Source organism: Chionomys nivalis, chromosome X, assembly GCF_950005125.1.
Source record: "Chionomys nivalis chromosome X, mChiNiv1.1, whole genome shotgun sequence".
Classification (NCBI taxonomy): Eukaryota; Metazoa; Chordata; class Mammalia; order Rodentia; family Cricetidae; genus Chionomys; species Chionomys nivalis.
This window is the reverse complement of record NC_080112.1, coordinates 36,018,707-36,042,953: the sequence shown is the minus strand read 5'-3', so window position 1 is coordinate 36,042,953 and position 24,247 is coordinate 36,018,707. Positions and strand designations below refer to the sequence as shown.

At 41.5% G+C, this 24,247-nt stretch overlaps 1 pseudogene; it reads right to left on the bottom strand.

The window, feature by feature from the left end:
• Window positions 1-22,185: 22,185 nt before the first annotated feature.
• Window positions 22,186-23,643, bottom strand: LOC130868332 (transcriptional enhancer factor TEF-4-like; annotated as a pseudogene).
• Window positions 23,644-24,247: the final 604 nt, after the last annotated feature.

Below are 24,247 nucleotides of genomic sequence, written 5' to 3'. Positions count from 1 at the left end.
GCTGCCCAGACAAAGATCAGGACCCACTTTCCTGAGTTTTGCAGCTGGTAAAGTGGTCAGCTTTCTTGCCAGCTGGAGGCAGTAGGGGCAAGGGGGCACCATTCCCTCCTGCCTGCCATCATACCACAGACAAGGGAGGCAATATCAGCAATGCCCTTCTCATGCCCTCAGAGCTGGATCATCTGTGCCCCAGTCTATAAGATCAATTTTACTGTGTTGCCCAGGCAAGGTGGAGGGCCCATTCTCCCAAGTGCTCTAGCTGGTGAGGGGTAGGGTCAGGTGTCAAGAGGCAAGGAGAAGAGGGCATCTTTCCCTTGCCTATGCTACCATAAGGCAGACTGGCAGACGAGAGGGACACCACCTGCTATCCACTCTCACGCCCTCAGGGCCAGCTCACCTCTGCCCCTGAGAACAAGGTCAGCTCTGTTTGCTGCTCAGGTGAGGTGTAGGACCCACTCTCCTGAGTTCTTCAGCCAGTGAAGGGGCAGGACCAGTTCTCCATAGTGTTGCAGCCAGTGAGGGGTGGAACCAACTCTGTACAGCCATGTCCTCTGCCTTCATCAGTGCCACAGACTAAGTCCTGGCTCTTGGCAGCAGCCCAGACCCAGATATCTGACCTTGGGTGGCAATAGGGATTGTGTCAACCACCCTCAGCACCCTCATCTCCTCAAATCTGCATCTCTTACAAACACATGACTCATTCTGTCCCCCATCTCCTATATTGCGACCCTGTACTCACCATAATGGTGCTTGATTGCCAGAGGTGCCAGACAGGCTCTTAGGTGAGCGTTTTCCTGCCCCAAGTACAGAGACCTGGGGTTGGTATATTTCTTAAAAACAGCTTTTCTCCCTCCCTCCCTCCCTCCCTCCCTCCCTCCCTCCCTCTTTCTTTCTTTCTTTCTTTCTTTCTTTCTTTCTTTCTTTCTTTCTTTCTTTCTTTCTTTCTTTCTTTCTTTCTTTCTTCCATCTTTCCTTCCTTTCCTCCTTTTGTGAGACAGGGTCTCACTATGTACCTCTGACTGATCTAGAACTCGGTACGTAGACCAGACTGTCCTTGAACTCACAAAGATCCACCTGCCTCTACCTCTTGAGAGCTGGAATTCAAGTTGTGTGCCACCACCTGTGATGTTGAGTAGCTTTTCAAGCAAATGCTTTATTGTGGTATTGAGTCAGTAATAAAGAGTAAATCTTCATATTTATAAAAGACCTGCTGTTAATTAAAGTAATAGCTGTTTTAGAACTTAAGTCATTTGTCCATGGACAAATGTACAAATTGTTCCAGCTTCAAAACTAGGGGATGGGGTTCTGAAATCACCTTTGCTGCTTACACTGCTTACATTGGCATTCGTTGATCGGGCTCCCTCAGGTTTCCCCCTTTGGAGTGGGCTGTGCTTTTGGGTTGGAGGAACCTGAATCATCTTGAATCTCTCGAACCATTGTTAGTGTGGCTGGAAAGAAAAGACAGGTTAGATTAAGTCTTTGATGTTTCCCTAGAGTAGAGTCCTCCCCATCTGAGAGATAAGGGCTTGCACTCAAGATGAGTTTTCAAAGAAGGAAGGGAAGCCTGAACTACATAGAGGACTACAGAAAGAGCAGCACGTGTCACATGGAGAAAATTAGCATGTGAAAATTTAAAACAGGAGAAAGTGCTTTTTGAAATCAAGAACTCTAAAAAGAAACCAATCAACAGCAATAACAAAACCTAGACTCAACTGTGGTCTTTATAGTTTTATTGCCCTAAATGAAGCTTTCAAATTATTTAATAATTTCTTTTCATTAACTAATGTTCTTGCCTTCACTGTGCCAAAAATGTTTGCATCTGAATGATCCTCTTTATATCCATGTGTAAATTTGATTATTCTAGATACTTGAAGTCAATGGTGTCATAGACATTTGCCCTTTTGCATCTGGCTTATTTATGGGTTATAATGTATTAGAATTTTATACCTTGATTTCTTATTGTAAAACTAATGTTTTGTTATGACATTTTCATGTATATATGTGAACACATATCATTTTACTTTGTTCATATTCATTCCTCACTGCACTTCTCATTGCTTTTAAAAGTTGTGTAGTCTTCTATCGCATGGGTACACTGCAGTTTCTTTATCCACTCATGACTTGATGAATATTTGGATCACCTCTTTTAGTCATTGTCAATAAAGCTGTTATAAATCTTTGTGGTTTTTGTCTTAGGAAAGCGGAAAGCTCAACTTAGGGAAGAGAGGCACAGTGGACCTTTAGGATACTTTCTTTGCACATCATTGGAGTCAACTTTGCATGGGCAAATGAACCAGTATTGAATACAGCCCAAGTTAGTAGAGCTTCACACCTGAGTTTAGAAGCAAAACTTCTTTTGGTGAACAAGATTACTTAGTATTGCTTGGAAACATGCTTGTTTCTATCTCCTGAGACTTTTAAAAGGAAGTAGGGTATGTGAGTTGAAGTGATTCCATTTTATTCCCTTCAGGCAGGTTCTCTAATTGGACTTGGAGCTTACTGTTTCAGCCACATTGACTAGTCAGCAAGCCTCAGTAACCCTTCTGTCTCCTACATCCTCCTTTGGCCTCTTCTTGGGTGTACATAGGCTACCCCCCACAAGCTTGCATACACAATACCTATAATGAGACATAAATTTGATAGAAAACAATTTATAAAACTTAGGTTCAACATTTTTAGTATATAGTCATAGTATATATATCATATATTTATAGTATATATTTACTATACATATTAGTATATATATGAAGAAAACCATGATATTTTAATATATGCACATTATACAAGATGGGCATTTTATTGTTGTTGAGAATGTTTCTTTTTAAAATTGTTTTTATTGAGCTATATATTTTTCTCTGCTCACCTCTCTTCCTTCCCCTCCCCCTTTCCCCTCTCCCATGATCCCTACACTCCCAATTTACTCAGGAGAGCTTGTCTTTTTCTACTTCCCATGTAGATTAGATCCATGTATCTCTCTCTTAAGGTTCTCTTTGTTGTCTAGCTTCTCTGGGTTTGTGAATTGTAGGCTTCTTTTCTTTTTTATGTCTAAAAGCCACTTATGAGTGAGTAATATGATATTTGTCTTTCTGGGTCTGGGTTACCTCACTCAATATGATGTTTTCTAGATCCATCCATTTTCCCACAATGATCTGCTGCTCAGGTACAGGCCATACTAGTAAGAAGGCCCACCTTGCTTCAGAACGCTTCCATGTCCTTGGTTCAGATCCCAAAGACCCAACCCACTGTCACCTGTTCTTGACCTGCCACCAGTACACTCAACCATGAGCCCACCCCAGATATCCGCTGCCAAGGTACAGACGTCTGAAGAATAGGTGTAGATTATGCGACTCATAAAAACAGACCACATCAACCAGAAGAATAGGCAAACTCAGGCTGTGACCACACTGGCCACCAGAACGCTACATAGACAACCCATCCACATAACTCCTTCACTTTCTCAGTGGCCCCCAACACTGTCTCCTATTCCCACTCCCATCCTGATCACCGTGTTCCACCCTCCAACTCAGGTGGAGACTCCCAGCTGGGCCAAAGGCTAGTGGCCAGAAGTCCAGCCAACAAATCAGGCAGATTCCCTCTTGGACCAGAGGTCACACTGGCTGCCAGAAATCTAGTCCACAAAGACCAGAAAATCAAAAAGGAAACAGAAACCAAGGAACAAAATGCCCATTCAACAAAAATTCAGAAATCAACACATAAACCTATAATCAATTACCTCAAACCCAGATGCCTAGACACTAGTGTAAGAGCACAATCAACAGGGCAGTATGTCACCACCAGAGCCCAGCTGTCCTACTACAGCAAGCCCTGAGTATCCCAACACAGCTGTAGCACAAGAAAACAACTTTAAATCTGACTTTATGAAGATGATAGAGGTCCTTAAAGAGGAAATGAATAAATCCCTTAAAGAAATCCAGGAAAACACAAACAATTGGAAGACATAAGAATGTTTCTCAGAATATTGATAGTCTATTTTCTAAGGTAAGATACACTGCTACGAATTTTGAGAGTTTCTGTTGAATTGAATTTTCATAATTTATCCATACACAGAAAAGCATAGGCAGTTCACTCTGGGTTGATTTGTATCTCTTCTCTCCCAATTCATGTGATGACATCCCAGTTCCCAGTAGAAATCAATCTTTTTATTTAACCAGACCCAAGAGGTGTCTATTGCTTCCAGATCCTTGAACGCATGCTTGGACTACCACATTTATAAGAAAAGAGGTGTGGGAGGAGGGGAAGGGAAATGGAAAATGGGGAGGAGGCGGAAATTTTTTTCAACAACAACAAAAAATAAATAAATAAAAATTAGTTATAAAAAAAGAAAATAAAAAAATAAAAAATAAAAAAATACGAAACAAAAGAAAAAAAGAAAGAAAAGCTGAAACTTGAATGTTATTTGAATTCTGTATGAAAAAGTAGGAAGTTTGCATAATGCTTGTTTCATGCCAAAATGCAATAGTTGTATCAAGACAATGTGCTTTGTAGTTGACTTAGGAGGGCTCCTAGCTGCTTTTTTTTTTTTTGCATGAACAATCATTTTTACTTGAACAAATGACTGACAGACAAATCATGATTATTTGACTAATGTATTTGGCAGATATTTTCTTGAAAATCAGTGAAGTAAGCCTGTTATTTCAGTATCTGTTGCCAAAGATAAAATTCCAGCTTTCAAGAAGAAATTAGAATTTTGGAGAGCTTGTATGTGCTACCATGAGCTGAACAGCTTCCCAAAACTTAAAAAAAAAAAAAATTCTGAAAAGATTGGTGTTGATTTTTTTTCTGAGACAGGGTTTCTCTCTGTAACAGCCCTGACTGTCCTGGAACTCCCTCTGTATATCAGGCTGCCCTCAAACTCACAGAGTGTGCCTCTGCTTCCATGAGTGCTGGGATTAAAAGGTGTGCACTACTACTGCCCCCAAAAACATTTTTTTAAAAAAAAAATACGATTATATATGAGTTAAAAAACAGTCTAAGTCCAAGACATATCAGGGAGTTTTATATAAAGAGAATAAAAAGCTAATTGATGTGGGATGTGATCTTAGTTTTTTGTGAAACTATTTGTGCATTTGCATATGTATGTGGTGCGTGTATGCATGTCTACATGTGTGCACACGAGGGAATCTCAGTGTTAATGTTGGGGGCTTCCTTAATTGCTCTTACTTTCTTTATTGAGGAATGATCCAATGACTCCCTGACTCCTCTGCACTGGGATCACAGGCAGCTGCTGTGCTGATCTGGGCCTGTACATAGGCTGTGGATTTGAACTCCAGTCTTCATTCATGCTTGCAAGGCAAGGGATGTACTTGCTGAGCCATTTCCCAGTGCGTGCATTAGTTTTTATCATCTGTCAGTTTTTGGTATAATTTCTAAATTTTGATATTTTTCCTACTTTATTTTTAAACTATATGTTTGTACAAGACGAATTGTTTATACTTACCCCAAAATTTAAATGACTAGATGACAAAAGTAGATTTCAGAATCTAGTTGTGTTTTATTAAACTAGACTATTAAAAGATTTGAAAATGTAAAATGATGTTAATCTTGTCACTAATTATTTTTTGAAAAATTATTTTTCATTAAAATATTTGTTATGCAAAATGAAGTTGCAAGTTAATATCTTAAACTTTCAGTTTTAATTGTAATATTATAACCACTTAACTCATATTAACCACGCTCATTGGAGCTTTCAAATTTTGAGACTATAACTGAGTTCTGGACTGTAAAATTCCAGAGTTTCTGGTATAATACAAATAAGTATTTCTTAGAATAGGGTTAAAAAATAACTGCATCAGAAACACTTGAGCAACTTCTTGAAAAACCCAGATTTCTGAATCTTACCTTGAATTGACTTGGAATTCTTAAAGAGCCAACCTGTACTGGCCATATTTTGAAATTTCCAAACAAACAAAATTTTGACTTCAATAAATTTAAGGCAGTCCACTGGTGGCATGCTCAGTTTTTCCATCTGAAATCCTAGAACACTGCACACAACGCCTGTTCTGTTTTGCCAAAGAACCAAACTTCAAGAATTAGTGCTTCACTTGCACAAACACATTAATGAGAGTTCTCCAGACAGTTTTCCTTACAAAACAACTTAGGTGCAGAGAGAAGTTGACATATGGCAGTAGAGTACATTTGAAAGTTATTTATGGAGTTGAACATGCTCTCTCAAGGCTTTTCCTTTTTTATGATCTAGGAAGAAAGCCTTTTGGCTCGCTTTATGATAGCCATCTAAGATAAAGCCAAAGGTTGGAGAATAGATGCGGTGTGGCTGGATTGAATACAGAAGAATAGATCTTGGCAACTAAGACATACAGAAGCCAAACTAAGAAATGTGTTTTTCTGAAAGGCCCCATCTAGATCTCTGGTTTATTTCATGTCTGATCTTTTGCCTCATGGCCCACGATACACATGTTTTCTTGTTTTCTTTGTGTGTCATCCATGTTATGGCTATGAGGATGTTTTTAAGTCAAACTTCTGAAAGATGATTGTATACAACACATGATGTACAAACACTAAAGGTGATTGTATTTAACAGCACTTGTTTTTCCTTTTGTCCTTTTGATGGAGTTTTGTGTCCCTTTTCCAACTCCTGTCTCTTGGTGCTGTGATACACATTCCAAATGATCTTATCATTACCCCGCTTCCCCCAGTTGATCTTAATGGGCGAAAATGTTCTCCGAAAGGGCTTCTGAGATCTATGCAACATAACACATAGAGTATTTGTTGTTTAATCTTCCTATGAGGCAAGGCAATTGCTTCACAATTCACCTATGTGTTGTAGGAGAAATACAGAAATGCAACATTGATTTGAGCAAAGAAGTCAAAGAAATAGTGTTAAAACAGACAACTCCACAGTGACCCAAAATATTAGAAGGACAAATTTAACTTGTATAAGCTTAGAATGTCTGTCAGCATAGCAGGCTACATTTGTTCATTATTATTGTGGTGCCTGTTCCTCCCCTTAGTCCTTATCCTCTTCTACTGGCTGGGCTGCTGGCCAGAGAATGCTATGCTCTGATTCTTCACAACTGCCTCTGCCTTTCCACCCTTCCCATCTGACTCTAAGAGATTCTACATGGCCACCTTTCATCTCAGAGCTGCCCCTGAGTACCAGAATGGCACTTCATCCCTCTCAGGTAAAATTTCTATGTAGCTACCTTGCTGTGACCCAGGAATTTGTTATGATTTATTCCACATGGCTCTTGCCATAGTTGCTTGAGGTAACAATTACCAATCCTTTTCACAAATAAGTAAAAGTCAGAGAACTGAGTTATTTGAAGTTACAACAGCTAGTGTGTACCAGAGCAAACTATTTTGTGTGCTAAATCAAGTGAACTTCTCATTCGCAGTCATTCCTATACTTTTGTCTTCCCTTCATTTCTGAAGTAGATACAGTGAACTAGTGTAATAATCAAAATAGTCAATACTGATACATGATTAATATTCTCTCCTTATGGGGGAAATTGTATCTTGAAAAGGACGTATTAGAAATGAGAAAGATTCTGCTGGACTTCCCATGGAGTGGTGGCAGACAGTAGTAGCCATAATTGATGTTAGAAAAAACCTCCTGGCCTGAGGTAGTGACCTCCACAGGAGCAGGTAAAAGGGAGCAACCACCAAGGGAACAGATCCGAGCCACAGACCTATGTGAAACTGGACACTAGCCAGGGGCCTCCAAGGGAGCAAGCCCCAGCCAGCAACCTTTGCTGGAGCAGCTCTGAAGCAGTGACCTCCACCAGAGGAGGTGTGAGCCAGCAACCTCTGCTGGAGCAGACCCAAGGCAGTGACCTCAGAAAAGCAGCCCCAAATAAGCCAACGTTCATGGGAGCAGGCCCAAATGACCCCCAGGATTGCAGAGCCATCTCCAGGAGTTCCTAGCGACCTCCAGGAAGACATATCGACCTCCAGGTGAACTGTGGCCCTGACTGCACCACAAGAAGCAACCATACGAACCTTGGATGCATTGGCACCTGGAAGATAGATCACCAGAGACATAACCCCAAATGCACCAATCAGACAAAAAGATGCATAGACAAGGTAAGAAAACACTCAACACCACAAAGATAAACACAACACCAACAAAAACTAGTGGCTCTACAACAGCAAGACTTGAACACCCAAATATAGATGAAGCAGAAAAAATGACATAAAAATAACTTTAGGAAAATGTTTGAGGCCCTTAAAGAGGAAATGAAAAATTCCCTCAAAGAAATGGAGGAAAAGACAAACAAAAAATTAGAAGAAATCAACAAATCCCTTAAAGACAACCAAGATAAAGGAATCAAACAGATGAAAGAAATGATTTAAGACTTGATAACTGAAATAGAGACAATCAAAAAAAACAAAAAACAAAAAACAAAAAAAACAAACCACAAACTGAGGGAATTGTGGAAACAGAAAATATGAGAAAATGATCAGGAACCACAAATGCAAGCATAAACAGCAGAATAAAGAGATGGAAGAGAGAATCTCTAGTGCTGAAGATACAATAGAGAAAATAGACTCATCGGTCAAAGAAAACATTAAATCTAAGAAAATCTTAACACAAAATACCCAGGAAACTTGGGACACCATGAAAAGATTAAACCTAAGAATAGTAGGGATAGAAGAAGGAGAAGTCCAACTCAAAAACACAGAAAATACATTCAACAAAGTCATAGAAGAAAACTTCCCTAACCTAAAGAAAGATATTAGAAGCTTACAGAACAACAAATAGTCAAAACAGAATAAAGAAAGACTATTAAGAGCTGCAAAGGAAAAAGGCTAAGAAACATATAAAGGTAAATGTATCAGAATTATATCTGACTTTTCAGTGGAAACAATGAAAGCCAAAAGGTCTTGGTCAAGGATTATACATACATTAAGGGACCACAGATGCCAGTCGAGACTATCAAACCCAGCAAAATTTTCAAACACCATAGATGGACAAAATGAGATAGTCCATAACAGAACCAGAATTAACCAATATCCAGCCACAAACTGAGCCTTACACAAAGTACTAGAAAGAAAACTGGAACCCAAGGAAATTAGCTACATGATGGAGGAAGGTCATTGGTTAAAAAATAAAGAAACTGCTTAGCCCTCATAGGTTAGAACATAGGTGGGTGGAGTAAACAGAACAGAATGCGGGGAGGAAGAGGAAGTGAGCTCAGACGCCATTTCCTCTCCTCTCTGGGGCAGACCCCATGCCTGTGTGCTCCAGAGCAGAAGCGATGAAGCTCCGACCCAGGATGGACGTAGGCTAGAATCTTCCCGGTAAGCGCACCTCAAGGTACTACACACATGAATAGAAATGGGCCAAGCAGTGTTTAAAAGAATATAGCTTGTGTGTTGTTATTTTGGGGCACAAGCTAGCTGGGTGGCGGGAAGCCATGCGGGAGGCGGGAGCCGGGAGCCGGGGCGGCCGGAATGCAGCCCTCCCCAGCTCCCACTACAGCTACATCCACAAAAACACAGGCAATAGATGATTTCACAGCAGCAAATCCCAAAGAAGGGGAAAACACACACAATGACATCACCATAAGCGAAAAGTAAAACAACAGGAACTAGCAATCATTGATCATTAATATCCCTTAATATAAATGGACTCAACTCACCAAAGGGCTGGGAAAAAGTTTTCCAATCAAATGGGCCTAAGAAAAAGTTGATTTAGATACCCTAATATCTAGCAAAATAGACTTCAAAGTAAAATTAATCAGAAGAAACAAAGAAGGAAATTTCATTTTAGTCACAGGAAAAATCTATCAAGAGAAAAATCTCAATGGTGAGGGTCTATGCCCCAAATACAAGGGCACCCTCATATGTAAAGGAAACATTACTGAAGCTTAAATCACACATTAAACCACATATAGTGGGAGACTTCAACACCCCACTCTCACCACAGGGCAGGTCTGTCAGACAGAAACATAACAGAGAAATAAGAAAACTAACAATTTTTATGACTCAAATGGACTTAGCAGACATCTGTAGAATATTTCATCCAAACATAAAAGAATATACCTTCTTCTCAGTACCTCATGGAGCAAACCTCAACAGATACAAAAAGAATGGAATAACTCCATGTATCTTATTGGATCACCATGGCTTAAAATTAGAATTCAGCAGCATCACTAATTTCAGAATGCCAACAAACACATGGAACTTAAACAATGCTCTCCTGAATCATCAATGGTTCAAGGAAGAAATAAAGAAATTAAAGACTTTCTAAAATTCAATGAAATTCATCACACAACATACCCAGATTTATGGGACACAATGAAAGCTGGGTTAAGAGGAAAGTTCATAGCACTAAATGCCTACATAAAGAAGCTGGAAAAATCCCACACTAGTGTGTTAACAGAACAAAAAGAAGCAAACTCACCTAGGAGGATTTGATGGCAGGAAATGACCAAATTGAGAGCTGAAATCAACAAAATATGAACAAAGAAAACAAGACAAAGAATCAATGAGACAGAGTTGATTCTTCAAGAAAATTAACAAAACAGACAAATCTTTATCCAAACCAGTTAAAAGGCAGAGAGAGAATATCCAAATTAACAAAATCAGAAATGAAAAGGGGACATAACAACAGACACAGATGAAATTGAGAGAATCATTAGGTTTATTTCGAAAAATCTGTACTCCACAAAATCAGAAAACTTAAATGCAATAAATAATTTTCTGGATAAATATCACTTACCAAAATTAAATCAAGACCAGATAAGCAGATTAAATAGGCCTATAACTGCTAAAGAAATAGAAACAGTTATCAAAGGTCTCCCAACCAAAAGAAAAAAAGCAAAAAACAAAACAAAAAGAACCACAGTACCATCAGATGGTTTCCGTGCAGAATTCTACAATTTTTTCAAAGAAGTATATCAAAACTTCTCAAATTCTTCCACCCAGAAAGAGAAGGAACAGTGCCAAACTCTTTTTATAAGGCTTCAAATACCCTGATACTCAAACCAGACAAAGACATTACTAAAAAAGAGAATTACAGACCAATCTCACTCATGAACATTGATTCAAAAATACTCAATAAAATACTAGCAAGCTGAATCCAAGAACACATCAAAAAAAAATCATCTGCCATGACCAAATGGGCTTCATTCCAGAGATGCAGGGATGGTTCAACATATAAAAATCTGTAAATGTAATCCACCATATAAACAAATTGAAAAAAAAACCCCACATGATCATCTCATTAGATGGTGAAAACACCTTCAACAAAATACAACATCCTTTCATCATAAACGTCTTGGAGAGAGCAAGTATACAAGGAATACACTTAAGCATACTAAAGGCAATATACAGCAAGACAACAGCCAACATCAAACTAAATGAAGAGAAATTCAAAGTGATCTTACTGAAATCAGGAATAAGACAAGGTTGTCCAATCTCTCCATATCTATTCAATATAATACTTGAGAAATAAGACAGCAAAAGGAGATCAAGGAAGTACAAATCAGAAATGAAGTCAAACTCTCACTATTTGCTGATGATATGATAGTTTACATAAGTGACCCCAATAATTCTACCAAGTAACTTCTACAACTCATGAACACCTTCAGTAATGTAGTAGGATACAAGACTAACTAAAAAAAAAATCAGTAGCCTTCCTTTACACAAATGATAAATGAGCTGAGAACAAAATCAGAGAATCATCACCTTTCACAATATCTTGCAGTAACTCCAACCAAACAAGTGGAAGGCCTGTATGACTAGAACTTTAAATCTTTGAAGAAACAAATTGAAGAAGACACCAGAAAACGGAAAGATCTCCCACACTCTTAGGTAGGTAGAATTATCATAGTAAAAATGGCAATCTTAGCAAAAGCAATCTATAGATTCAATGCTATATCCGTCAAAATCCCAGCAAAATTTTTCACAGACCTCAAAAGACAATATTTAACTTCTTATGGAAAAGCAAAAAACCCAGGATAGCCAAAACAATCCTGTACAATAAGGGAACTTTGGAAGGCATCACAGTCCCTGACTTCAACCTCTGCTATAGAGCTACAGTACTGAAAACAACTTGGTATTGGCATAAAAACAGACAGGAGGATCAATGGAACTGAATCAAAGACCCGGATACCAGTCCACACACCTATGAACACCTGATTTTTGACAAAGAAGCAAAAAATATAAAATGGAAAAAAGAAAGCATTTTCAACAAATGGTGCTGGCATAACTGGATATCAACATATAGAAGAATAAAAATAGATCCATATCTATAGCCATGCACAAAACTCAAGTCCAAACGAACCAAACACCTCAACATAAAGCCAGTCACACTGAATCTCATAGAAGAGAAAGTGGGAAGTACACTTGAACAGGATACCACTTCCTTTATATAACCCCAGTAGCACAGACACTGAGAGAAACATTTAATAAGTGGGAACTCCTGCTACTGAGAACCTTCTGTATTGAAAAGGACATGGTTAACAAGAAAAAATGACAGCCTACAAAATGGGAAAAGATCTTCACCAAACCCACATCAGACAGAAGTCTAATCTCCAAAATACACAGAGAACTCAAGAAATTGGTCATCAGAAGAACAAATAATCTAATAAAATATGGCGTTCAGACCTAAACAGGGAACTCTCAACAGATGAATCTAAAATGGCTGATAGACACTTAAAGAAATGTTCAACATCCTTAGCCATCGGAGAAATGAAAATCAAAACAACTCTGAGATTCCATCTTTTTTTTTTTTTTGTTTTTATTATATATTTTTTTTTATTCTTTTTTAATTAAAATTTCCAACTGCTCCCCGTTTCCCATTTCCCTCCCCTCCTCCCACACATTGCCCCCTCCCCCCTCTCCCCTCCCCTATCCCCACTCCTCTTCTCCTCCCCCCAGTCCATTACCCTCCCTCTCGCTACTGAAGAGCAGTCCAAATTCCCTGCCCTACAGGAAGACCAAGGTCCTCCCACTTCCATCCAGGCCCAGGAAGGTGAGCATCAAAACAGGCTAAGCTCCCACAAAGCCAGTTCATGTATTAGGATCGAAACCTAGTGCCATTGTCCTTGGCTTCTCATCAGCCTTCATTGTCTGCCATGTTCAGAGAGTCCAGTTTCAACCCATGCTTATTCAGTCCCAGTCCAGCTGGCCTTGGAGAGCTCCCAATAGATCAGTTCCACTGTCACTGTGGGTGGGTGCACGCCTCGTGGTCCTGATTTCCTTGCTCATGTTCTCCCTCCTTCTGCTCTTCATTTGGACCTTAAGAGCTCAGACGGTTGATCCAAATTGGGTCTCTGTCTCTCTCTCGATCCATCGCCAGATGAAAGTTCCTGTGCCATTCTCCTTGGCCTCTCGTCAGCTCTCATTGTCCGCCACATTCCGAGAGTCCGGTTTTATCCCATGTTTTTTTCAGTAGCAGTCCAGCTGACCTTGGTGAGCTCCCAATAGATCGGCCCCACTGTCTCAGTGGTTGGGTGCACCCCTCATGGTCCTGACTTCCTTGTTCATGTTCTCTCTCCTTCTGCTCCTCATTATAACCTTGGGAGCTCAGTCCGGTGCTCCAGTGTGGGTCTCTGGCTCTATCTCCATCCATCGCTAGATGAAGGTTCTATGGCGATATGCAAGATATTCATCAGTAAGATTATAGGATAGGTTCATTTCAGGTTCCCTATCCTCAGGTGCCCCAATGAACTAACTGGGGACATTGCCCTGGGCATCTGGTAGCCATTCCAAGTTCAAGTCTCTTGTCACCCCTTAGGTGGCTCCCTTACCTAAGGTATGAGTTTCCCTGCTCCCCTATCCAACCTTTCTTTATCCCCATTCACCCCGATTCCCCCAGTTCCCCTCATCCTCTCCTTCACACTTTTCTCTCCCCATCACCCCTCATCCCCATCCCACCCCACCCCCAAGATTCCAATTTTTTGCCCATCAGTCATGACTATTTCCCATAGCTGGGAGCATATCTATATGTTTTTCCTTGGGTTTACCCTCTTGTTTAGCTTCTTTAGGATCACAAATTATAGACTCAGTGGCCCCTATCCATGGCTAGAAACCAATTATGAGTGAGTACATCCCATGTTCTTCTTTTTGGGTCTGGGTTACCTCACTAAGGATCGTATTTTCTATTTCCATCCATTTGCATGCAAAATTCGAGAAGTCATTGTTTTTTACCGCAGAGTAGTACTCTAATGTGTATATATTCCACACTTTCTTCATCCATTCTTCCATTGAAGGGCATCTAGGTTGCTTCCAGGTTCTGGCTATTACAAATAATGTTGCTATGAACATAGTTGGACAAATGCTTTTGTCATATGATAGGGCATCTCTTGGGTATATTCCCAAGAGTGGTATTGCTGGGTCCAGGGGTAGGTTGATCCCAATTTTTCTGAGAAACCGCCACACTGATTTCCAAAGTGGTTGCACAAGTTTGCAGTCCCACCAGCAATGGATGAGGGTACCCCTTTCTCCACAACCTCTCCAGCAAAGGCTATCCTTGGTGTTTTTGATTTTAGCCATTCTGACAGGTGTAAGATGATATCTCAAAGTTGTTTTGATTTGCATTTCTCTGATCGCTAAGGAGGTTGAGCATGACCTTAAGTATCTTTTGGCCATTTTAACTTCTTCTGTTGAGAATTCTCTGTTCAGTTCAGTGCCCCATTTTTTAATTGGGTTAATTATCCTTTTAAAGTCTAGTTTCTTGAGTTCTTTATATATTTTGGAGATCAGACCTTTGTCTGTTGCGGGGTTGGTGAAGATCTTCTCCCAGTCAGTAGGCTGCCTTTTTGTCTTAATGACAGTGTCCTTTGCTTTACAGAAGCTTCTCAGTTTCAGGAGGTCCCATTTATTCAATGTTGTCCTTAATGTCTGTGCTGCTGGGGTTATACATAGGAAGCGATCTCCAGTGCCCATATGTTGTAGGGTACTTCCCATTTTCTCTTCTATCAGGTTCAGTGTGTTCAGATTGATATTGAGGTCTTTGATCCATTTGGACTTGAGTTTTGTGCATGGTGATAGATATGGGTCTATTTTCATTCTTCTACAGGTTGACATCCAATTGTGCCAGCACCATTTGTTGAAGATGCTTTCTTTCTTCCATTGTATACTTTTAGCTCCTTTATCAAAAATCAGTTGTTCATAGGTTTGTGGGTTAAAATCCGGGTCTTCTATACGATTCCATTGGTCGACTTCTCTGTTTTTATGCCAGTACCACGCTGTTTTCATTACTGTAGCTCTGTAATAGAGTTTGAAGTCAGGGATGGTAATGCCTCCAGAAGTTCCTTTATTGTATAAGATTGTTTTGGCTATCCTGGGTTTTTTGTTTCTCCATATAAAGTTGATTATTGTCCTTTCAAGATCTGTGAAGAATTTTGATGGGATTTTAATGGGGATTGCATTGAATCTATAAATTGCCCTTGGTAGAATTGCCATTTTTACTATGTTGATTCTCCCAATCCAAGAGCAAGGGAGATCCTTCCATTTTCTGGTATCCTCTTCAATTTCTTTCTTCAATGCCTTAAAGTTTTTGTCAAATAGATCTTTCACTTCCTTGGTTAGAGTTACCCCAAGATATTTTATGCTGTTTGTGGCTATCGTGAAAGGTGATGATTCTCTTATTTCTCTCTCTGCTTCCAGATCCTTTGTGTATAAGAGGGCGACTGATTTTTTGGAGTTGATCTTGTATCCTGCCACATTACTAAAGTCGTTTATCAGCTGTAGGAGTTCTTTGGAGGAGTTTTTGGGGTCGCTCATGTACACTATCATATCATCTGCAAATAATGCAAGTTTAACTTCTTCCTTTCCAATTTGAATCCCCTTTATCCCCTTATGTTGTCTTATTGCTATTGCTAAAACTTCGAGAACTATATTGAAGAGGTATGGAGAGAGTGGACAGCCTTGGCGTGTTCCTGATTTTAGTGGGATGGCTTTAAGTTTCTCTCCATTTAATTTGATATTAGCTGTTGGCTTGCTGTATATAGCTTTAATTATATTTAGGTATGACCCTTGTATCCCTAATCTCTCCAAGACTTTTATCATAAAGGGATGTTGAATTTTGTCAAATGCTTTTTCAGCATCTAATGAAACGATCATATGGTTTTTTTCTTTCAGTTTATTTATATGATGGATTACATTGATAGATTTGCGTATGTTAAACCAGCCCTGCATCTCTGGTATGAAGCCTACTTGATCATAATGGATAATTTTTCTAATGTGTTCTTGGATTCGGTTTGCCAGAATTTTGTTGAGGATTTTTGCGTCGATGTTCATGAGTGAGATTGGCCTGTAATTCTCTTTCTTGGTTGTGTCTTTGTGTGGTTTTGGTATCAGAGTTACTGTAGCTTCATAAAAGGAATTTGGCAATGACTCTTCTGTTTCTATATTGTGAAATACATTAAGGAGAATAGGTATTAGGTCTTCTTGGAAGTTCTGGTAGAATTCTGCATTGAAACCATCTGGTCCTGGACTTTTTTTGGAAGGGAGGTTTTTGATAACAGCTTCTAATTCTTCACGACTAACCGGTCTATTTAGGTTGTTCACCTGGTCCTGGTTTAACTTTGGTAAATGGTATTTATCTAAAAAAGCGTCCATTTCTTTTACATTTTCCAGTTTTGTGGCATACAGGCCTTTGTAGTAAGATCTAATGATTCTCTGAATTTCCTCTGTGTCTGTGGTTATGTCTCCCTTTTCATTTCTGATCTTATTAATTTGCAAATTCTCTCTCTGCCGTTTGATTAGTTTGGATAGGGGTTTATCAATCTTGTTGATTTTCTCCAGGAACCAGCTTTTTGATTCATTGATTCTTTCAATTGTTTTCTGTGTCTCTATTTTGTTGATTTCAGCCCTCAGTTTGATTATTTCCAGTCTTCTACCCCTTCTAGGTGAGTCTGCTTCTTTTTTTTCTAGAGCTTTCAGGTGGGCTGTTAAGTCTCCAATGTGTGCTTTCTCTGTTTTCTTTAAGTGGGCAGTTAGTGCTATGAACTTTCCTCTCAGAACTGCTTTCATAGTGTCCCATAGGTTTGAGTATGTTGTTTCTTTATTTTCATTGTCTTCAAGGAGGAGTTTAATTTCTTTCTTTATTTCTTCCTTAATCCAGGAATGGTTCAGTAGTTGACTATTCAGTTTCCATGAGTTTGTAGGCTTTCTGGGGGTAGCATTGTTGCAGAATTCTAGCTTTAATCCATGGTGATCTGATAAGATACAGGTGGTTATTAATATTTTTTTGTAACTGTGGATGTTTGCTTTGTTACCGAGTATGTGGTCGATTTTTGAGAAGGTTCCATGAGCTGCAGAGAAGAAGGTATATTCTTTCCTATTTGGGTGGAATATTCTATAGATGTCTGTTAAGTCCATTTGATTCATTACCTCCATTAATTCTCTTATTTCTCTGTTAGGTTTCTGTCTACTTGACCTGTCCATTGGTGAGAGAGGAGTATTAAAGTCTCCTACTATTAATGTGTGCGGTTTGATGGCTGCCTTGAGTTTTAACAATGTTTCTTTTACGTACGTGGGTGCTTTTATATTAGGGGCATAGATATTCAGGATTGAGACTTCATCCTGATGAATTGTTCCTGTTATGAGTAGAAAATGTCCCTCTCCATCTCTCCTGATTGATTTAAGTTTGAAGTCAACTTTGTTAGAAATTAGTATGGCCACCCCTGCTTGTTTCTTAGGTCCATTTACTTGATAAGCCTTATCCCAACCCTTTATTCTGAGTAGGTGCCTGTCTTTGTGGTTGAGGTGTGTTTCTTGTAAACAGCAGAATGTTGGATCCTGTTTTCGTATCCAATCTCTTAGTCTGTGCCTTTTTATAGGAGAGTTGAGTCCATTGACATTAAGTGATATTAATGACCAGTGGTTGTTAACTCCGGTCATTTTTTAAGTTGGAAATTTTGTGTGTTCCCCTTCTTTGTGTTGCGCTGGTGAAGGGTCTCTAGTTGTCTGAGATATTGTGGTCATTGTTGGACTCCTTGGTTAGTGATTTTCCTTCTATTACTTTCTGTAAGGCTGGATTTGTGGCTACGTATTGTTTAAATTTGTTTTTATCCTGGAAAATTTTGTTTTCTCCATTTATAGTGAACGAAAGCTTGGCTGGGTATAGTAGTCTGGGCTTGCATCCATGGTCTCTTAGTTTCTGCAGTACATCTATCCAGGACCTTCTGGCTTTCATGGTTTCCATAGAGAAGTCAGGTGTAAGTCTGATAGGTTTACCTTTATAAGTAACTTGGCCTTTTTCCTTTGCTGCTCTTAGTATTCTTTCTTTATTCTGTATGCTTTGTGTTTTGATTATTATATGGCGAGAGGATGTTTTTTTTTGATCCAGCCTATTCGGTGTTCTGTATGCTTCTTGAATCTTCATAGGTATATCTTTCTTTAGGTTGGGAAAGTTTTCTTCTATAATTTTATTAAATATATTTTCTGGACCGTTGAGCTGCGCTTCTTCTCCTTCTTCTATTCCTATTATTCTTAGGTTTGGTCTTTTTATTGTGTCCCATATTTCCTGAATGTTTTGTGATGAGAATTTGTTGGCCTTGCTGTTTTCTTTGATCAGCGTGTTTATTTTCTCTATGGTATCTTCAGAATCTGAGATTCTTTCTTCTATCTCTTGTATTCTGTTGGTTATGCTTGCTTCTGTAGTCTCTATTCGTTTACCTAGATTTTCCCTGTCCAGCTGGCCTTCTGTTTGTGTTTTCTTCTTTGCCTCCATTTCAGTTTTTAAGTCTTGAACTGTTTCCATTATCTGTTTGATTGTTTTTCCTTGGTTTCCTAGGGTATCATTCACTGATTTACTCAATTCTTCAAACTTTCTGTTATACTTCTCATCCATTTCTATAAGGGCATTTTTTACATGTTGTTTAAGGGCGTCCATCACTTTCATAAAGTCAATTTTATCTACTTCTTCATGATTAAGGTGTTCATGTCCACCTGTTGGGAGGTCGCTGGGTTCTGGTGGTTTCATATAGTTTTTCAGATTGTTAGGTGAATTCTTGCATTGGCGCCTGCCCATCTCTTTCTCCGAATGCTCCCCTCTGGATCTTCTTTTACCGGATCAGGTCTCCTTGCCTACTGATGTACCTTCCCAGTGATGGCTCTCTGCAGTGCTAGTCTCCTGGTGTTATAGTGATGTCTCTCCTTGCTTGTTGCAGGCAGGCCAGTGAGACAAAGGAGGTCTCGCCTGCCTACTTGCCCTGAGGATTTGCCCCCAGCGCCAGACAGACTGAGCTGGATGGTGTTATGTGCCCAAAGAGGAAAGGGGACAGAAGGAAGAAGGGTTCTGGATGCAAGCTGGGTGGGACAAGAAGAGAGAGGCAGTATGGGGGGGTAGAGCCCCTGCAGGGAGCCCGGGGAGTATAGGGAGGGGGATGAGGGACTTCAGAGTTCCCTGTCCAGGGCTGCTTCCGCCGCCACTGGTCACAAACTCACCGCCCTGCTGTCTCTCCTGGTGCCGAGATCAGATCTCTGTGCAGGTTGGGTAGTTCGTAAACAAAGCGCCTACCTTGGTTGGTGCAGGCGGGCCAGTGAGACAAAGGAGGTCTCGCCTGCCTACTTGCCCTGAGGATTTGCCCCCAGCGCCAGACAGACTGAGCTGGATGGTGTTATGTGCCCAAAGAGGAAAGGGGACAGAAGGAAGAAGGGTTCTGGATGCAAGCTGGGTGGGACAAGAAGAGAGAGGCAGTATGGGGGGGGTAGAGCCTCTGCAGGGAGCCCGGGGAGTATAGGGAGGGGGATGAGGAACTTCAGAGTTCCCTGTCCAGGGCTGCTTCCGCCGCCACTGGTCACAAACTCACCGCCCTGCTGTCTCTCCTGGTGCCGAGATCAGATCTCCGTGCAGGTTGGGTAGTTCGTAAACAAAGCGCCTACCTTGGTTGGTGCAGGCGGGCCAGTGAGACAAAGGAGGTCTCGCCTGCCTACTTGCCCTGAGGGTTTGCCCCCAGCGCCAGACAGACTGAGCTGGATGGTGTTATGTGCCCAAAGAGGAAAGGGGACAGAAGGAAGAAGGGTTCTGGATGCAAGCTGGGTGGGACAAGAAGAGAGAGGCAGTATGGGGGGGTAGAGCCCCTGCAGGGAGCCCGGGGAGTATAGGGAGGGGATGAGGAACTTCAGAGTTCCCTGTCCAGGGCTGCTTCCGCCGCCACTGGTCACAAACTCACCGCCCTGCTGTCTCTCCTGGTGCCGAGATCAGATCTCCGTGCAGGTTGGGTAGTTCGTAAACAAAGCGCCTACCTTGGTTGGTGCAGGCGGGCCAGTGAGACAAAGGAGGTCTCGCCTGCCTACTTGCCCTGAGGGTTTGCCCCCAGCGCCAGACAGACTGAGCTGGATGGTGTTATGTGCCCAAAGAGGAAAGGGGACAGAAGGAAGAAGGGTTCTGGATGCAAGCTGGGTGGGACAAGAAGAGAGAGCTGAGATTCCATCTTACACCTGTAAGAATGACCAAGATCAAAACCACAGATGACAACTTTTGCTGGAGAGGTTGTGGGGTAAAGTAATCACTCCTCCATTGCTGGTCGGAATGCAAACTTATACAACCCCTTTGGATATCAGTATGGCAATTTCTCAGAAAATTAGGAAACAACCTTCTTCAAGACCCAGCAATACCACTTTTGGGTATATACTCAAAGGATTCTTGTGTAACAAAGATATGTGCTCAGTTATGTTCATAGCAGCATTATTTGTCATGCCCAGAACCTGGAAACAACCTAAATATTCCTTGTCTGAAGAATGGATAAAGAAAACGTGGTACATTTGTACAATGGCATACTACACAGTGGAAAAAAATGACATCTTGAAATTTGAAGGCAAATGCATGGATCTAGAAAACATCATATTGAGTGAGGTAACCCAGACCCAGAAATACAAATATAATATATACTCACTCACTCATACGTGTCTTTTAGACAGAAAGCAAAGAAAACCAGCCTACAATTCACAGTCCCAGAGAACCTAGACAACAAAGAGGACCTTACGAGAGACATACATATATCTAATCTACATGGGAAGTAGAAAAAGACAAGATCTCCTGAGTAAATTGGTAGCACGGGGACCATGGCAGAGGGTGGAACAGGAGGGGAGAGGAAGGGAGGGGAGCAGAGAAAAACATATAGCTCAAATTAAAACAATTAACAAGAAAAAAAACCTCCCCTGGTATGTGAAAGTGCACATTGTTCAAAAGATCCTAATCTTTCAATCATTGGGCCATGTTTGGCAAACAGAAACCTTTTGTAAATCTCATATTGGGTTAACATATATGCCTGAGCAAGCATATGCAAAATAGGATTTCCAGTCCAAGGAATGATATAGCTAGGTCATATGGTAGATTTGTTTTTAGACTTTTGGAAATCCTCCATGAGGATTTCCAGAGTGGCTGCAACAGTTGACAATTCTAGCAGCAGCGAATGAAAGTTTCATTGCCCCCCACATCCTCTTCAACATTGTTGTAGGTTGTTTTTTTGATCTTTGCCATTGTGACTATGATAAGATAAAATCTTAGAGTTGTTTTGATTTGTATTTTTCTAATTGCTAGATATGGTGAACAATTTTTGAGATATTTATTTTATTTATTTATTTAATTTTTTTGGTAAAAATAGTTTTATTCTCCTTCGGAACATAAAGCATCACTGTTGGGGAAAGGAAGGTAGCAGGGTGGTCTGAGGCTCACTTAAAATGGGGATGAGATTAAGAAGTCCCACCCCACTGCTTACCCTAGCTGAGATAACATTAATCTTAACAGTGTATAAATATCTCCTTATATTAAAAAAATTCAGGTCCCACTTCATTCTGCCCCCATCTGGGAAGCCGTTATCTCCAATCGTGACATCCCAGATCAGAGAAAAGGTGTGGGGGAGAGGCAGACACGGGGCGGGTGGAAAACAGGAAGGGTACAAGGCAATGAGTAATGTCTCCCACACTGCCCAGCTCCCTTCTGCAGAAGAGCACAGAGGGGCCCTGTAGAACTGAGAGACCAGTGCTGTACCTGTGGGCATGCACTCCTATCCCCAATCCCTGATGCCCAAGAGTGTAGGGTCCTGTCAAATGCTCCCTGTGAGGTCAGCTCATTCAGCTCAACAAGTTTTAGGGTTCCCCTCTAATAGGAGCCAGTCCATCTTGCTCAAGCTTGAAATCAGGCCTCTTTATCATAGCTCTCTCTCCAAATGAGGGGTACAAGGAGAGCCAAAGGCTCCTTCCTAGGAAGGGGGTGTTCTGAGGACAACCAACAGTGGGGTCCCATCAGTTCCTGACCAGGCGGTGGATATGGTGTTGGGCTCCGTGTTCACTGGTGGAGACCTCAAAGATGTAGGCAGTGTACAGCAGCAATTCCTGAGTATCCCTGTTGGTTACCACCTGGAGGATGGCGAAGTTCTCCAAGACACTGTTCATCATGTAGTGCTTGGGCAGCTGCTGCAGCTTGTGCAGGAAGTTAACCAGGTACTCACACATGGGGGAGCGCATCAGGCGGTACACAAAGCGTCCATCCTCCAGCTAGGCCCACTCTGTCTCCACCTTCTCCACCACTTGCTTGCCAAAGGAGCAGACCTTGGAGGAGCAGGTAAGTGTCATGAGCTCCCGGCTCTTATACTGGCTGCTCACTCCATAGAAGCCACCGCTGCCTCCACTGGTCCCTGCCTCTTCGTCACTTGGGCCCCAATTCAGGTCTGCCCAGAACTTGACCAGGAAGAAGGCAGCTCCGGGAGGCCACCCTTTTTCTCGGGGAACTTGTCATAGATCTGTCGCACATCCACACTCTCCAGGGGCGGCGCTCCAGGGCTGGGGCACTGTTGACTGATCTGGAACGAGCCAACTGTGTTGAGAACTCTACCAGCGGGCCCCGAGCCTGCCAGGCTGGGGGAGATGGAGCAGGCGGGGGCAGGGGTGAGAGGGCTGGGGGCGGCTCATACCCTGGTATGTTGGTGGATAGTGACACGGAGAACGGTGTCTGGAAGAAAGGCTTCACGTCTGAGCTGTGCCGAAGACATGGTAACCATAGTCTGGAAGGCCTTGTCTTTGGAGATTTGGTCCTTCAGCTTGGACTGAATTTCTCTCGATTTCCTTCTAGCCAAAACCTGGATGTGACTCGAGACCTGCTTGCGAGTTCTCGTCTTCCCTGTCCTCAGCTTGGTGTAACGGGAAATGAGTTCATTCCTGCCATACATCCTGCCCTCATCTGACAAGATGATCTTGCATCGGCCACACGGAGGATATATGGCCAGGGCCTCTTGAAAACTCTGCTCGATGTCGGAGCTCCACACACCCTCTGCATCAGGGCCCCATCACCTCCAACACCCTCACTGCCTCCAGTGCCCTCCTCGCTGCCTTTCTCACTGCCCGTCCAGGCCCCGCCATCATCCGGGGGGGGGCCCAGTCTGGGGTTCCCCCATCTGGGCCTCCTGGCCTGGGCAGGGGAGCCGCGGGCGGGCGGGCAAGATATTTCTTAGCCAATATTTTTTTGTCTTTTGAGAAACTTTTTGTTCTGGTCCCAGGCCAGTTTTTTTCTTTCTTTCTTCCTGTATTTATTTCTATTTAGTTAATTATTTAAAAAAATGTCTTTGCCCTCTTTACTCCAGCACATCTTGTACTCATGTCAAATTGTAGGTCAAAGGGTTTGTTGCTGGGCTGGTGTCCCAATCCCTTCACTTGAAGTCTTGCCTGGCTACAGGAGATGGCTAGTTCAGGCTCCATAGCCCCCATTGTTAGGAATCTTAGCTAAGGGAACCCTCATAGATTCCAGGGAGTTTCCATTGCACCAGGTTACTAGCTCATGGCAGAGAACCCTTCATTCCAGTTTTCTCTCTCAATACTCTCTCCCTCCACCCTCCCCAAACATGATCCCTGTTATGAGATATTTGCACACTGTGTTACAATGTATTGCTATGATTGGTGTAATAAAAAGCTGAATGGCCAATAGGTAGGCAGGAGGTACAAGTGAGACTTATGAGCAGCAAAAGAACTTTGGGAAAAAGAAGACAGAGACACCAGCCAGACACGGAGGAAGCAGCATGTACAAAGAGATGAGGTAATGAGTTACTTGACAGAATGAAGATTAAAATAAATGAGTTAATTTAAGTAATAAAAGCTAGCAAGGCAAGCCTAAACTGAGGTTGAACTTTCATAATAAATGATGAGTCTCTGTGTTGTTATTTGGGATCTAGCTGGCGGGTTAGAGGAAGACTCACTACAGATTCCTTCTGTTCTCATCCCCACCTTATCCAGATCCCTCTCGTCCTCCTTCAGTCTATTCTATTTCCCCTTCACAGTGAGATGCATGCCTTCCTTCTTGAGGTCACCTTGTTAC